Source organism: Leucoraja erinacea, chromosome 1 (genome assembly GCF_028641065.1).
Source record: "Leucoraja erinacea ecotype New England chromosome 1, Leri_hhj_1, whole genome shotgun sequence".
In the NCBI taxonomy this organism is placed as follows: Eukaryota; Metazoa; Chordata; class Chondrichthyes; order Rajiformes; family Rajidae; genus Leucoraja; species Leucoraja erinaceus.
In genome coordinates, this window is record NC_073377.1 from 68,815,497 (window position 1) to 68,831,714 (window position 16,218).

The window sequence follows — 16,218 nt, forward strand, 5'->3', positions numbered from 1 at the left end:
GTTTTTCAGTTATTATTCATTCACGTTATCAAACATGTCACTGAATTGCTCATCGTACTACACTGTAACATACATTAATACAATTTTATACTGCAATTTGTGAATTATCTTCTGATATGTTTTAACTTTTACTCTTCTGCAGGATATATGCTTGTGTTATTTGATAAATGTTGATTGTGATTAATGGATGCAATGTAATATCACTACATAATATTGTATATTTTAATGAAAACTATATATTTTAATTGTATTTAAGGTTGGCTCTAAAGCATATGTCAGAACAGCAGTTTTCTGCATTTTTCCCACTGCAGTGGTTGATGCAAGTGTTAAAGTTTGCTCCACCAGATGACATTTACTCCCATGCTTACAAATTGTATTTCCTTGTTATGATGTTAATACCCCCACTCTGTTGTAGTTTCAGGAGTACCTTTGATTTAAAATTGGTGAAATTATGATATATAATTTGGACAGGTAAAATGAAAGACAAAACAGTAGTGATCTCAAGACATTATTTATTTCACTGAGGTATTGGGCTTTTTTTGAGAATTTTAGATGCTGCCTCATTTTTGCTAAAGAGAGCAGCCTCCCTGAAAGTTAATTTATTGAAATTAATATGTACTTGTGAACACATCAGGTCTCAAGACTTGGCTCTGTCACACTCCAAGGATAGCATGCAAACACTCTTGCTTCATTGCACTTGCAAATTTATTTTTAAGTTTTTAGAGATGCAGCATGGAAACAGGCTCTTTGGCCCACTGAGTCCATGCCGACAATCAATCACTCATTCACAAGTTTAGTGTTCTATCTCACGGTCTCGCCCATTCCTTACATATTAGGGGAAATTTTATACATACATTAATTTACTAATCTAAATGTCTTTGGGATGTGGGAGGAACAAGGAGCATATACAAACTCCACACAGACAGCATCTGAGGTCAGGATCAAACCCATGTCTGTGACGCTGCGAGGCATCTTCTCAAACAGCTACACCACTGTGCATCCCCAAATCTTAAAAGTAAAATGCAACATCTGTTTTTGATTTAGAGTCATAAATGTGAATGAAGCTACAATCACTGTCTTACTGATCTCAGGAGTTAACCTGCTTTTGCAATTCCCAGTCTTTGTCCAATCAGACCACTTCTCTGCGGAAATCACATGAAACAGTGACCAAGGGGCCAATGAACAGTGAACCATTTTTTTAAAAACTGAGGTGTCTGGGTTGTGGTGCCCACGCTGAAGCCACCATTTTCTACCTTATGAATGACTGCTCATTCCAACGGCTTTTGATTAGTAAGGGTGTCGGAGGTTATGGGGAGAAAGCAGGAGAATGGGGTTGAGAGGGAAAGGTAGATCAGCCATGATTGAATGGCAGAGTAGACCTGATGGGCCGAATGGTCTAATTCTGCTCATGGAACTCATGAACTTATGCTCATACATCTCTTCTTTTAACTTTATCCACTAGGGGTGCCTCTTTATCCACTAGGGGCGCCACATGATGGCAGCCCCTGCCTAGGGTCTGTCTGTTTTTTCCATCTTTTTTTTATTTTTAGTCTGTTTAAAAAAAGTATGTGTTGGAGTATTTCATAGTATTTACTATGGGAGGTGGGTAGGGTAAGGGGGGATCTGTTTCCCAGTCACTTCCTGGCGAGGACGCAACTATTCTCCAAGTCGCGTCTTCGTCCCCCCCCCCTCGCGGCCTGCCTGCTGGATTGGCGCGGCCTTTCGTGCCAGAGACCGGAGACTGGCCAGAGCTTCAGCAGCGGCGCAGCACTGAAGTACCATCGCAGAACGGGCGATGCCTTACCGAGGATCGCTGTTTGAAGCTCCGGAGTGTTGGGCCTGCTGCTTCAGTATCGTGGAGCTGTGGTTTGCGGAGTCCTGGGATCCCCTTGCCGAGGGCCGCCAGTGTGAATCTCTGCCCAGCTCGGCCTGTGGACTTCAGGAGCCGCGGTCTCCGGTAGGAGGTGGCCGCTGAGGATGTTCTTCCGTTCCGACGTCAGAGTTCCATCATCCTGGCGAGAGGGCCTGAACATCAGGCCCTCTGTAGCGGTGAGAGCGGGAGGCTCGGGAAGCCCCGACCAGGAGTGAACAACAAGGAGGAGGATGACTGAACTTTGGTGCTTTCCCTCACAGTGGGAAACTTTGATTCCGCTGTGTGGGGATGTTTGTGTTAAAGTCAATCGTGTGTTGTGCTCTTTATTATTAGTTTGGCAGTATGGTAACCCCACATTTCACTGTACCAATTGGTACGTGACAATAAATGTCTCTTGAATCCTGAATCTTGAACTCAGATAACTCTCTGTTTCTGAGACCACCATCATGTTTACATCATTAACCAGTATGCAATCTAAACCTTATCTGTCCAATAAGTTACCCAATGCTGCCCTGATTGCTCATCCTTGTTAAAACCCATGGCTTGGTAATGCCTAACGCCTGAAGTTTACAAGTCAAGGCACGATGCTTCAAGACCACATCCATTCTGATATGTTTGTAGTTATTAATACTCTCCAAACCCTTCCATTTATTTTCTTTTGGCAACAAAGAAAAAAGCAATTCTCTTAAATCTTGATTCGGGTGTTCTTAATTTTGAGGTTTTCATTCCTCCCCCCCCCCCCCCCCCCCCCCCTCCCCATACCCCTATCCCCCCCCCCCTCCATACCCCTATCCCCCCCCCCCCCCCCCATACCCCCTTATCCCCCCCTCCCCCCTTACCCCTACCCCCCCCTACCCCCCCCCCCCCCCCCCCCCCCCCCCCCCCCCTCCCCCCCCCCCCCATCCCTATCAATGTAATCCTTCCAAGCCATATTGAGAGAGACTGCATTCCCTAGTCTCATATCAAAATTTGAATTCAGTAGCTCTAACATTGGCAATTATGTTTTAGGCTGCAAAGATCTAAGGTGCCCTCTATGTGCTCCTCCTCCTCCTTTTTCAGGACCTGAACTTGCATTTTTATTGTATCCATGTAACTTTCTATTCTTGACCTGGCAATAAACAGCCTAATAATATGAGATACTAAACTAATAGGGCTCATATTCTGCCCTATGATAGCATCATTGTCTTAGTAATGCAGCACAGAAACAGGTCCTTGGTCCCACCATGTCTATGTCTACCATCTATATTAATCCCATTTATCTGCACCTGGTCCATAGCCTACTATGCCCTGCTGATTCATGTGCTCATCTGCAAACTTCTTTAAGTGAAATATTAAGAGAACATTCTCCAACACCTTCTCAGGAAGTGTGTTTCAGATTTCAACCATCCTCTAGGTGAAAAGATATTTTTAAACCTTTCACTCCTCACATATACCCTTGAGTGTTAGACTCCTCTGCCATGGGGAACATTTTCTTACTGACTACTCAACATATGCCTCTCATAATTGTGTGCACCTTTAACTGGTCTCCCCTCAACCTCCAATGTTTAGGTGTATTGTGTGCCAAGGTTTGTTTTAGCAGTCAGATGTGATATACCTTAGATAGATACAGTCGAGTCTACCTCAAGTACAATAAATGGTGCAAAGGGGAAGATACAGAGTTCAGAATATACAGTAGTTCTCAACATTAGTTCCATAGATAAAATCCCAATGCCCTCAATGGGGTAGAGGTGAATCAGACAGTGCCCTAAAATATGGGTCCCATATCTGAAAATGGATGTGCTGGCATTGGAAAGGGTCCAGAGGATGTTAACAAAAATTATCCCAGGAATGATTGGATTAACATATGATGAGCGTCTGAAGGCACTGGGCCTGTACTCGCTGGAGTTTAGGATGAGGAGACACATTGAAATTTACTAACTAGTGAAAGGCCTGGGTAGAGTGAATGTGGAGAGGATATTTCCACCAGTGGGAGAGTCTAGGACCAGAGGTCATTGCCTTAGAATAAAATAACATACCTTTAGAAAGATGAGGAGGAATTTCTTTAGTCAGAGAGTGGTGAATCTGTGGAATTCATTGCCAGATAAGGCTGTGGATGACAAGTCAATGGATATTTTTAAGGTGGAGATTGACAGATTCTTGATTAGTGAGGGTCATATGGGGAGAAGGCAGGAGAATGGAGTTGAGAGAGAAAGATAGATGAGCCATGTTGAATGGCAGAGTGCACGATGGACCAAATGGCCTAATTCTGCTTTGGAACTTATGAACTCAAGGACGGACTGTTTAGAAGCCTATCTATCCTCTGCTATCATGAGGTGCTATTGGGAATACGATGCAGCTGTTATGTTTTTCTCTTTGTAATTTGCAAATCACCATTGATTGGTTGTGGGCTGGGAAATGCCAAGGTATTATCATGTACTTTCACCTCCTTAATGTTAGTGCTGGCATTCAGCCGGTGAGCATATTCCTTTAACATGTCCACCTCTACAGGTTCCTTGCAGCATTTCTCCACTCTTTGTGATCTAATAACCATGTCTAATGTCTCTTTCTGGCCATTACCTTCTTTTGCACACCTGAAGCACCAAGGAGACCTTTCAACATTAAAGTTGTTATTTAAACTCAATGTGCATTAAAGACAGGAAGATGGTTATATATGGGATGTCCCATAGAAGCAAAAAATCCAAACCAAGTTGCAAACTGCATGGGAAATAAACTTTGATTTTGCAGGAAAGCGGCACAGAATGGACATACTGGAGCAGAATTGTGTGCCTAATTGGTGCAAGATGGATGAGAGAAGTTCACAAGTAATAGGAGTTGAATTAGGCCATTTGTCCCATCGCGTCTATTCCACCATGGCTGATCTCTGACTCCAAATCCCATTTTCCTGCCTTTTCCCCATAATCCTTGATACCTGTCCTAATTAACAATTTGTTTATCTCTGCTGTAAAATTATCAACTGACTTGGCCTCCGCAGCCCTCTGCGACAATGAGTTCCACAGATTACCTACCCTCTGACTAAATCAGTTCCTCCTCACCTCATTTCTAAAAGACCACCCTTTTAATTCTGAGGCTATGCTCTCTGGTCCTAGACTCTTCCACCAGTGGAAACATCCTTTCCACACCCACTCTATCTATGCCTTTCATTATTATGTAAGTTTCAATGATGTCCCCCTCAACCTTCTAAACTCTAAATTTGACCCACCTTCAATTATGATTGGCAAGACATTAGCACTATTCTTGCTGTTTTATGGCAGCTCCTTAATTCATACAGTTGGAGATTGAATGTCATTAATGCCATTTCCAATAAAGCCCTTTGAATTAAGCTCATAGCCAATCCTGAAAAGTGTGTTTGGTTAACAGGAGAGGTTCATCATCATTTGCATGTTTCTGCAATCTGGCCCATCTCATGTTGTTCCTCCAGTTTAGAAACTTCCAATACAGTCATAGGCATCTCCACAGAATGTTGAATTCAGCTAGCGAAATGAAGCAGAAATAGGGCTAAAATTCTGCCAGTAGTCTAATCTCTATACCAAGGGTGGCTGAATGCAGTGGAGGTCAGTTCAAACAGCAGGCAAAGCCTTGGTTCTGATACTTTAAATATGAACACATGTATTGCCCTTAAATCCTAATTAAGGAATGTTTTATTCCAAAAAAAAGCTATCTTGATATCACCTCCCTACTTCTTTAATCTCCTCTTGTTCTGTTGAGAGATTTCCTGTCCCACTTAGGAAACCTGAACGGAAACCTCTGGAGACCTTGTGCCCCACCCAAGGTTCCCGTGCAGTTCTCGGAAGTTCCCGGAGGTTTTTGTCAGTCTCCCTACCTGCTTCTACTACCTGCAACCTCCGGCAACCACCAGCAAACTCCGGGAATCGCTCGGAAACCTTAGGTGGGGCGTAAAGTCTCCAGAGGCTTCCGTTCAGGTTTTCTAAGTGGGACAGGGGCATCATTGTATCTAGTCTCACCCTCATCTTTGAATTCAGTTCCTCTATCATCGATGAACTTGCAATTTTTGTTAAACTTGCTGCTGTCAACTTGTGTGGAAGGGGTTCTGAAAATGTCCTGTTTAGGTCGGACAAGGTAGAGACATGATGTGTGGTGGTATGTACATAATATGGTGAATAGGGGGCATAACGGTGCGAAATGTACAGAAGTGTTTAAAACGCACACCACCAGATTCAGGAACAGTTTCTTCCCAGATATTATCTGGCAACTGAATCATCCTTCCACAACCAGAGAGCATTGCTGAACTATCTACCTCTTTGATGACCCTCAGACTGTACTTGATCGAACTTTGCTGGTTTTACCTTGCACTAAATGTTATTCCCTTATCATGTATCTATATATTGTAAATGGATGAATTGTAATATAGTATTGTCTTTCGGCTGACTGGTTAGCACGCAACAAAAGCTTTTCACTGTACCTCAGTACATGTGACAATAAACTAAATTAAGCTGAAATTGAAGACACTTGAAGACATTCCGGAAGTGGTGACGCTGCCCTGCAGCTGCGGCTCGCCTGCAGTCTGTTTGTTTTTTCATTTTTTAAATTTCTTTTGTCCTGTTGTTTTAGTTTATTCAGTTTATTTTAGAAGTGTATGTGTGGAGAGGGGTGGGAGAAACTTGTTTTTAGTGTCTTCCTTTGGGGGGATGCAACCTTTTCTTGTTGTATCCCCCGTCTCCATCTCCGTCTGACTTGAGGCCTAATGGCAGAGCTGGCGGCCTCCAACTGGGATCGACCTCGAGGCTCCGGAGGCAGATCCAGGATTTACCAACGCTAGCCGACTTTGGGGCTGTGGTGGCGTTGCGGCTGCGGCGACTCGACTTTGGAGCCTCAGAGGCTCGGCCATGGGCCCAGTGGACTCGGCCGCAGGCCTAGTGGATGACAACATCGGGAACTCACAGGTCCCAGGTTGGTGACCTGCTCTCCGGAGCTCCCGCAACAGCAGCTTTGTCCGCTGGACTGGAGGGTGGCAGCTTCATCCGCCACGGGCCGCGGAGTTCGAACCGGCCCATTCGCAGAGCTCAGATTCGGCCGCAGGACTTACTTACCATGGAGAGGGGTGGGAGTCACAACATCGGATGCCTGGATCGCCTCAACACAGAGGGAGAACAAGGAGGGAAGAGACAAGGACTTTAATACTTTTGCTTTCCATCACAGAGAGGAGGTGCCTGGTGAACTCACTGTGGCGGATGTTAAATCTGTGTTTATTGTGTGTTTTGTTATTTTATTCTATGTTATGACTGCAAGGCACGAAATTTAGTTCAGACTGAAAAGTCTGAATGACAATAAAGGATACTTAACTTTACTTTACTGTTGTCTTCGATTAATTTTTTGATCTGCTTGTGTGTTGATCTGCTTGTGTGTTGTTGGCGTTGAACTCATTTGGACATATGGATAATGTTCCATTAGCTTTGTTCTTGATGGGAGGCCATTGTATGCATGAAGAACAGTAAAGGTGGACAGTTGTGATTGAGGATACTTAGCTTTGATCTATTCTTTTAGCTCCGGCATAGATGAATATTCGCTCAATGGTAACCCCAAAGACATTGATGGTGATGGACATGCCAATGTTAACGTTGTATATCAAGTGTTAATGGTAACTGTATTATGTTAGACATTCCTGCTTATTGCAACACAGAAGGTTGCCTTCAAATATGTCCTGGCTCACAGCAGAGAATTCTGATTAATTCCATTCTCCCTCTTATTTCTGTACAACCCAACAACAACTTACTTATCCATCCATTTCTTGTTGTATCTTTCGCCATTTAACAGCACTGGGGATAGTTTACAGTAATGTGCACCCACAGCCAATCAACATATCAGTCTATCTTTAGAATGTGGGCAAAGCTGGAGCATCTGGAGAAAGCCGTGGGTTGAAAAAGAGAAAGGTCAGATTCCACACAGAGGATACGAGGTGAGGCTCGCATACGAGTCACTGGAGTTGTGAGGCAGCAGAAGTAATTTGTAGGTTAATTGGCTTCTGTAAATTGGGTGGCATGGTGTTGCAGTGGTAGAGTTGCTGTCTTACAATGCCTGAGACCCGGGTTCGATTCTGACTACGGGTGCTGTTTGTTGTAAAATGTTTTTACTTTTTATAATATAAAAATTTCACTGTTGTGCATATGGCGCACGCATTCTCTTTTTTGCTGTTATTTGGAAATATCTACCATTAACTGTGAAAGCACTCAGCTGCATAAGGTAAAATAGCAGCAGATTGCATTACTGTTACTCAGTAGAGATGAAAAGGATCTGTATGGATACGGGTCGTAAGTCTTCTGTTCTCCTATTGCTTTTGCTGAATGGTGAAAGTGGTTAAAACTGGAACATTTTGCTGCTCTTTCATTTTCACTAACGTTATTTGAATGAGGCTGGAAGAACCTCATGCTTTTTTCAGGATTTTTCTAACCAAAAGATTGAAGAGAACATTAAAACATGCTCCCAAATAATTAATTTCCAAATAACTTGATTCTAACATCTTTCATTGCCTAGACCCTCCCAACTTACATCCATGACACCTCACACTCTTATCCCCACTTCAATAACTTCCAATTCTTAGGCCCCTGTTGCCTTATCTTTACTATGAACACTCTGTCTCTTTATATCTGCATTTGCCACCTGGAAGGTCTTGGGGCCCACCAGCTCCTCCTTGAACAGAGACACAATCAGTTCCCCTCAGCTAACATCTTCCACCACCTAGCAGAACTTGTCCTTATCCTCAACAACTTCTCTTTTGACTCCTCTCACTTTCTTCAAGTCTAAGGTATAAAGGGCCTGTCCCACTTAGGTGTCCTTAGCATGCAAATTACGTGACTTCGTGGTCGCATTGAGGCGCACGGGCATCGTATGGCCGCGAGGGGCCGGTCCCACTTGGAAGCGCGGAGGGGTATGTAGTTGTGCTGGACATCGCGTGGGGCTCCGAAATTTTTGTAGTGAACAAAATATTTGTGCGCCAACGGCCTGTCATGGAACTGACGGCCAAAGTGGGACAGGCCCAAGAATCTGGCGCGACGCAACGTCTCACCTTCAACAGCAGCAGAAGCAGGCAAACGATCGCCGAGCTCGACCTGGGGTTCACGGCCGTTGCGGTCCGGATCCGCCCCCACTTCTACTCCCAGAGCGGGGCCATGAAAATTGAAGATAGACACAAAATGCAGGAGTAACTCAGTGGGACCGGCAGCATCTCTGGAGAGAAGCAATGGCTGACGTTTCGGGTCAAGACCCTTCTTTTCAGACTGAAGAGTCTTAACATGAAACGTCACCCATTGCTTCTCTCGAGATGCTGCCAGTCCCGCTGAGTTACTCCTGCTTTGTGTCCATCTTCAAATGACGTCACGCACTCCAGACGGCTGTGCGTACGCATGTAATTGAGCCCGAACATTGCGGGACCATCTCGGCTCAATGCGACCACGGCCAAGGACAAATAAGTGGGACAGGCCCTTTACCATATAACCATATAACAATTACAGCACGGAAACAGGCCATCTCGACCCTACAAGTCCGTGCCGAACACGTATTCTCCCCTAGTCCCATATACCTGCGCTCAGACCATAACCCTCCATTCCTTTCCTGTCCATATAACTATCCAATTTATTTTTTAAATGATAAAAACGAACCTGCCTCCACCACCTTCACTGGAAGCTCATTCCACACAGCCACCACTCTCTGAGTAAAGAAGTTCCCCCTCATGTTACCCCTAAACCTCTGTCCCTTAATTCTCAAGTCATGTCCCCTTGTTTGAATCTTCCCTACTCTCAGTGGAAAAAGATTATCCACGTCAACTCTGTCTATCCCTCTCATCATTTTAAAGACCTCTATCAAGTCCCCCTTAACCTTCTGCGCTCCAAAGAATAAAGCCCTAACTTGTTCAACCTTTCTCTGTAACTTAGTTGCTGAAACCCAGGCAACATTCTAGTAAATCTCCTCTGTACTCTCTCTATTTTGATGACGTCCTTCCTATAATTTGGCGACCAAAATTGTACACCATACTCCAGAATTGGCCTCACCAATGCCTTGTACAATTTTAACATTACATCCCAACTTCTATACACCTTGTGCACTCGCAAGGGGCCTCAGCTATGCCTGCCTTTTTTATTGACTACTTTGAACACTAGTTGTTCCAAGTGTCTGGGCTTTGTCAACAATCTCCCAATCAACCCCCAACCCCTTACTTGTATCCGCAACCACTTGCAAGGCTTTGTCCCGTTGCACCCCTCTTTTCTACCTTTCTCCCCATACCCTACCAATACGTCGTCTGGCCATTCCCTCCACAGATACCCAAAGTGCCGGCAGAACTCCACGGTCAGGCAGCATCTTTGGAGAGAATGAACAGGTGACGTTTCAGACCTAAAACATCGCCTGTCCATCCTCTCCTGACCGACCCACTGAATTCTTCCACTACTTTTTCTCCGGATTCCAGCATCTGCAATTTCTTGTGTCTCCACCTTGTTTTCTATACATTTTTGAATTAAAGATAAATTAATTTTGTGTGTCTGTTCAGTTACAATAAGGAACTTGAACCACTAATAACAATTTCATGCCTTCGCATGACAGTAACATCATATTCGCTCAAATATATTTTTGTTGATATCACGGATTTATTCTCCACTAGACAATGGAATATATCATGGATCTAAAATCATGTGATGTGTAATAGACTCTAGTCACGCTGCCTAGATAAAAGCAGATTAGTACTATGAAGTAGAGGTGTTAGTCACATGCATTCTGCAAAACTGCTATTGTTTGTCAGGAAAAAACATGAGAACCAAGGTGGAATGACAGCAAGGCTGACTCTAGATGCTGCCACATTTGACACCGCAACATAATATGTGGATTTTGCTTTTCAAATTAGGATTCACCCAGAGTGTTGTTTCCTACTGATCCATTTTGAATAATTTTAAATTCAAAATTCCATCAGCTGCTTAAACAGTAAACTAGGTGACAATCACTGCAGTATGATATTTGTGTAATTGTTTGACTACACCAGATACTACACAACAACATAATCAGCGTTTGTGCATCACATAATTTAATGCTATCCCATAAATATTAATTTGGGATTTCTTATATTGATGTCCATCGGCTGCAATGCACCACTCTATGGTGGGAAGGAACAATGGCCTGCGTCTCTCCTGTCTTGGTTCTTTACAGGAACGCTTCAACATTACGATTTTATGATCTTTCACAGCTAATGGCATGTTAAAATACAGGAGGTTCCCCTACTTTTTCTGCTTAGGGTGTCATCATTCCATATTATTTGCACTTGGGCTTGTGCCTGCAGTTGCTAGGTGCTCCTCAATCCCAAGTCTTGGTTGAACCTTATGTGTAACATTAGGCTTGTATGAGGAGGCCTCTGTAGGCCTTGAGTCCTTCTGACTGCTGTGAAAACTGCTATGAAAAGAATCTGGATCTTGACTTGGGAATGTCTGCAGACATAAAGTAGGGTGCCTAATACATTTTACTCCTTCAAAATGAGGCAAAAAGTTGTGTATTATTCTTTTCCTCTTGTTAAATCATGAACACTGGGCTTCACCACACAGGGAATTTAGTATGAAGTTGGGACATTATGTTAAAATAGTACAATACATTGGTGAGGCCGCACTTGGGGTATTTGGTCACCTTGCTATAGGAAAGATGCCAATAAGCTGGAAAGGGTGCAGAGAAGATTTACAAAGATGTTGCCAGGACTCAAGAGCTTGAGTTATAGGTTGGGCAGGCTAGAACTTTTTTCTGACTTTGTCAGCTAATTGGCCTCTGTAAAATTACCCCTAGTGTGTAGGGAATGGATGTAAAAATAAGATAACATAGAACTAGTGTGGACAGGTGATTGATGGTCAGCGTGGACTCCATGCGCCAAATGGCCTGTTTCTATACTATATCTTTGAAACAATCAATAACAGATTGAATATGATACGATACGATACAATTCATCCTCGGAGGGAAATTGGTCTGCTAATAGTCACAACACATGACAAGGTACACGAAAACTTGAAATGAAAAGTGAAAAAAAAAGAAAAAGACAAGCGACTGTTGTCTGTCTGCCGTGTGCACAGCATCTTCACCGGAACAAATGAACAAACAAACACAGACTTATCCCCTGGACAGAGGATTCTAAACTAGAGTGCCTCCCCTCCCCCACTCCAGATCCCCATTGTCTTCCCCTCCCCCCACACGCTCCATCACTGCGGAGGCTCCCGCTGCTACTGAGGCCCCACCGTTTCCGAGGCTCATGCTGCCGGTAAGGATCACACTGCCACCTAGGCCCCACCACCGCCGAGGCTCACGCTGCCACCGAGGGTCACGCTGCCACCGAGGCACCGAGGCCCCACTGCCACCGAGGCCCCACCTTTTCCGAGGCTCATGCTGCCAGCAAAGATCACACTGCCCGAGGCCCCACCACCGCCGAGACTCACGCTGCCACCGAGGCTCGCACTGCCACTGAGGCCCCACTGCCACAGAGGCTCACGCTGCCGCCAAGGCTCACACTGCCACCGAGGCCCCACCGCCGTCGACGTCAAGGCTCACGCTGACTAATATATATACAGTACTTGTGATGCTGCTATAAAAACGATTTTAATTTTACCTGGACCTCACCGTACTAAAGCCTATGGCAGTAAACTCGACATGATGATAACGACTATGAAATAAGAATAGTTTGAGGAAGCTTTCTCTTCAATTTCCCTTATTTCACAGCTTGTTTGCCATCTGTCTTTTTCTCCATCTCTCCCTTCACCAACAACTAATCCCTGTTACAATCCTGCCCTCACTCTTGCACTTGCCACCCCTCTCCCACTCTCCCTGCAACTTAAAACTATCTTGTTTTTTCCACTCTCCTCTGCTTCTGATAGAGCTACCATTCCATGTTTCTTTCACCACAGATGCTGCTTGAGCTGCTGAGCATTTCCTGTATTTATTGTGTTGTTTTACATTTTCACTCACACGTCCTGCAGATTACTCGAACGTGGCAGTCACATTGCTGAACAGATTGTGTAATTTATCCTGCAACACTTTTTTTTATACAAGAAATATCACTGCATATCAGTAAAAATGTTATAAAAGAACAGAAGAACAAGAAGCAAGAAGGGTCTCAACCTGAAATGGCACCCATTCCATCTCTCCAGCCATGCTGCTTGACCCACTGAGTTACTCCAGCATTTTGTGTCTATCTTGCTGGTTTAATCCCGTATCTGCAGTTCCTTCCTACACATGGAGCAAGCCTGCATGCTTAACCCCCTGGATGAGGAACTTTTTGATGCAGATGTCCCCTGTTGCCTGTCTCCTTTACACATCTAACCTGTGTCCTTTACACTACTAACCTTGCCTGACCTGCTGCCTTCCTCGAGCACTTTGTGTTTTGTTGGAGGAGAAACTGTTGGCCTTGGAGAGAAGGTCATCATGTCAGGTCCCAGCCTCTAGATGAGCTGCATCCATTGATGATGAAGGTGTCCATGCACCAAATACATCATCTAGCCTTCTATTTTCTTTTCATTTCACTATTGTTTCAGGCTTCCAAGAGAGCATGAGAACACTTGACAACATGAGACCATGAGAACACAGTGGTGCAACGGTAGAGCTTCTGCCTTACAGGGTTCGAGAACCGGGTTTGATCCTGACCATACGGGTTGTCCATTAATTCATGTTCTAGAAGTAGAATAAGGCCATTTGGCTCATCAAGTCAACTTCATCATTCAATCATGGCTGATCTATCTTTCCCTGTTAATCCCATTCACCTGCCTTCGCCCCATTACACCTGACACCCTTATTAATCAAGAATCTGTCAATCTTCGCATCTAAAATATTCATGTTATCTGTACAGAGTTTGTACATTCTCCCTGTGACCATCCCCTATCAATAACCCGTGCCTGCCTTCTCCCCATATCCCTTGACTTCACTAGCCCCTAGAGCTCTATCTAACTCTCTCTAAAATCCATCCAGTAACTTGGCCTCCACTGCCCTCTGTGGCAGGGAATTTCCATAAATTCACAACTCTCTGGGTGAAAATGTTTTTTCTCACCTCAGTCTTAAATGACCTACCCTTTATTCTAAGACTGTGGCCCCTGGTTCTGGACTCACCCAACATTGGGAACATTTTTCCTGCATCTAGCTTGTCCAGTCCTTTTATAATTTATAAAGAGTAGCAAAGTCAAATGTGGGTCCCTTGAAGGCAAACACGGGTGAAATTATTATGGGCAACAAGGAAATGGCAGAAGAGTTGAATAGGTACTTCGGATCTGTCTTCACTAAGGAAGACACAAACAATCTCCCAGATGTACTGGAGGACAGAGGATCTAAGGGGTAGAGGAACTGAAATAAATTTTCATTAGGCGAGAAATAGTATTGGGTAGGCTAATGGGACTGAAGGATGATAAATCCCCTGGGCCTGATGGTCTGCATCCCAGGGTCCTCAGGGAGGTGGCTCTAGAAATAGTGGACGCATTGGTGATCATTTTCCAATGTTCAATAGATTCAGGGTCAGTTCCTGTGGATTGGAGGATAGCTAATGTTATCCCACATTTCAAGAAAGGAGTGAGAGAGAAAATGGGGAATTACAGACCAGTTACCCTGACCGGTGTGGGGAAATATGCTGGAGTCAATTATTAAAGAGGTAATAATGGGGCATTTGGATAGCAGTAAAAGGATTAGTCCAAGTCAACATGGATTTATGAAAAGGAAATCATGCTTGACTAATCTTCTGGAATATTTTGAGGATGTGACAAGTAAAATGGATCAAGGGGTGCCAGTGGATGTAGTGTATCTAGACTTTCAGAAAGCCTTTTATAAGGTCCCGCACGGGAGACTGGTGACTAAAATTAGAGCACATGTTATTGGGGGTAGGGTGTTGACATGGATGGAAAATTGGTTGGCAGAGAGTAGGAGTGAACGGGTCCTTTTCAGAATGGCAGGCAGTGGCGAGTGGAGTGCCGCAAGGCTCGGTGTTGGGGCTGCAACTGTTTACCATATATATTAATGATTTGGAAGAGGGAATTAGGAGCAACACTAGCAAGTTTGCGGATGACCCAAAGCTGGGTGGCAGTGTGAACTGCAAAGAGGATGTTAGGAGGTTGCAGAGTGACCTGGACAGGTTGAGTGAGTGGGCAGATGCGTGGCAGATGCGTGGCAGATGCAGTATAATATAGATAAATGTGAGGTTATCCACTTTGGCGGCAAAAACAAGAGGGCAGATTATTATCTCAATGGGGTTATGTTAGGTAAGGGGAAGGTACAGCGAGACCTGGGTGCCCTTGTACACCGGTCACTGAAAGTTGGCGTGCAGGTACAGCAGGCAGTGAAGAAAGCTAATGGAATGTTGGCCTTTATAACAGGAGGATTTCAGTATAGGAGTAAAGAGGTTCTTCTGCAGTTGTATAAGGCTCTGGTGAGACCACATCTGGAGTATTGTGTACAGTTTTGGTCTCCTAATTTGAGGAAGGACATCCTTGTGATTGAAGCAGTGCAGCGTAGGTTCACGAGATTGATCCCTGGGATGTCGGGACTGTCATATGAGGAAAGATTGAAAAGACTAGGCTTGTATTCACTGGAGTTTAGAAGGATGAGAGGGCATCTTATAGAAACATATAAAATTATAAAAGGACTGGACAAGCTAGATGTAGAAAAAATGTTCCCAAATTAGGGTGAGTCCAGACCAGGGGCCACAGTCTTAGAATAAACCATATAACCATATAACCATATAACAATTACAGCACGGAAACAGGCCATCTCGGCCCTACAAGTCCGTGCCGAACAACTTTTTTCCCTTAGTCCCACCTGCCTGCACTCATACCATAACTCTCCATTCTCTTCTCATCCATATGCCTATCCAATTTATTTTTAAATGATACCAACGAACCTGCCGCCACCACTTCCACTGGGAGCTCATTCCACACCGCTACCACTCTCTGAGTAAAGAAGTTCCCCTCATGTTACCCCTAAACTTCTGTCACTTAATTCTGAAGTCATGTCCTCTTGTTTGAATCTTCCCTATTATCAAAGGGAAAAGCTTGTCCACATCAACTCTGTCTATCCCTCTCATCATTTTAAAGGCCTCTATCAAGTCCCCCTTTAACCTTCTGCGCTCCAGAGAATAAAGCCCTAACTTATTCAACCTATTTCTGTAACTTAGTTGTTGAAACCCAGGCAACATTCTAGTAAATCTCCTCTGTACTCTCTCTATTTTGTTGACATCCTTCCTATAATTGGGCGACCAAAATTGTACACCGTACTCCAGATTTGGCCTTGTACAATTTTAACATTACATCCCAGCTTCTATACTCAATGCTCTGATTTATAAAGGCTAGCATACCAAAAGCTTTCTTTACCACCCTATCTATATGAGATTCCACCTTCAAGGA

At 44.1% G+C, this 16,218-nt stretch overlaps 1 protein-coding gene across 1 annotated transcript in view; it reads left to right on the top strand.

The window, feature by feature from the left end:
- Positions 1-16,218, top strand: part of gabrg1 (gamma-aminobutyric acid type A receptor subunit gamma1) — a 153,174-nt gene that overhangs the window by 415 nt on the left and 136,541 nt on the right. The window lies entirely within an intron of this gene.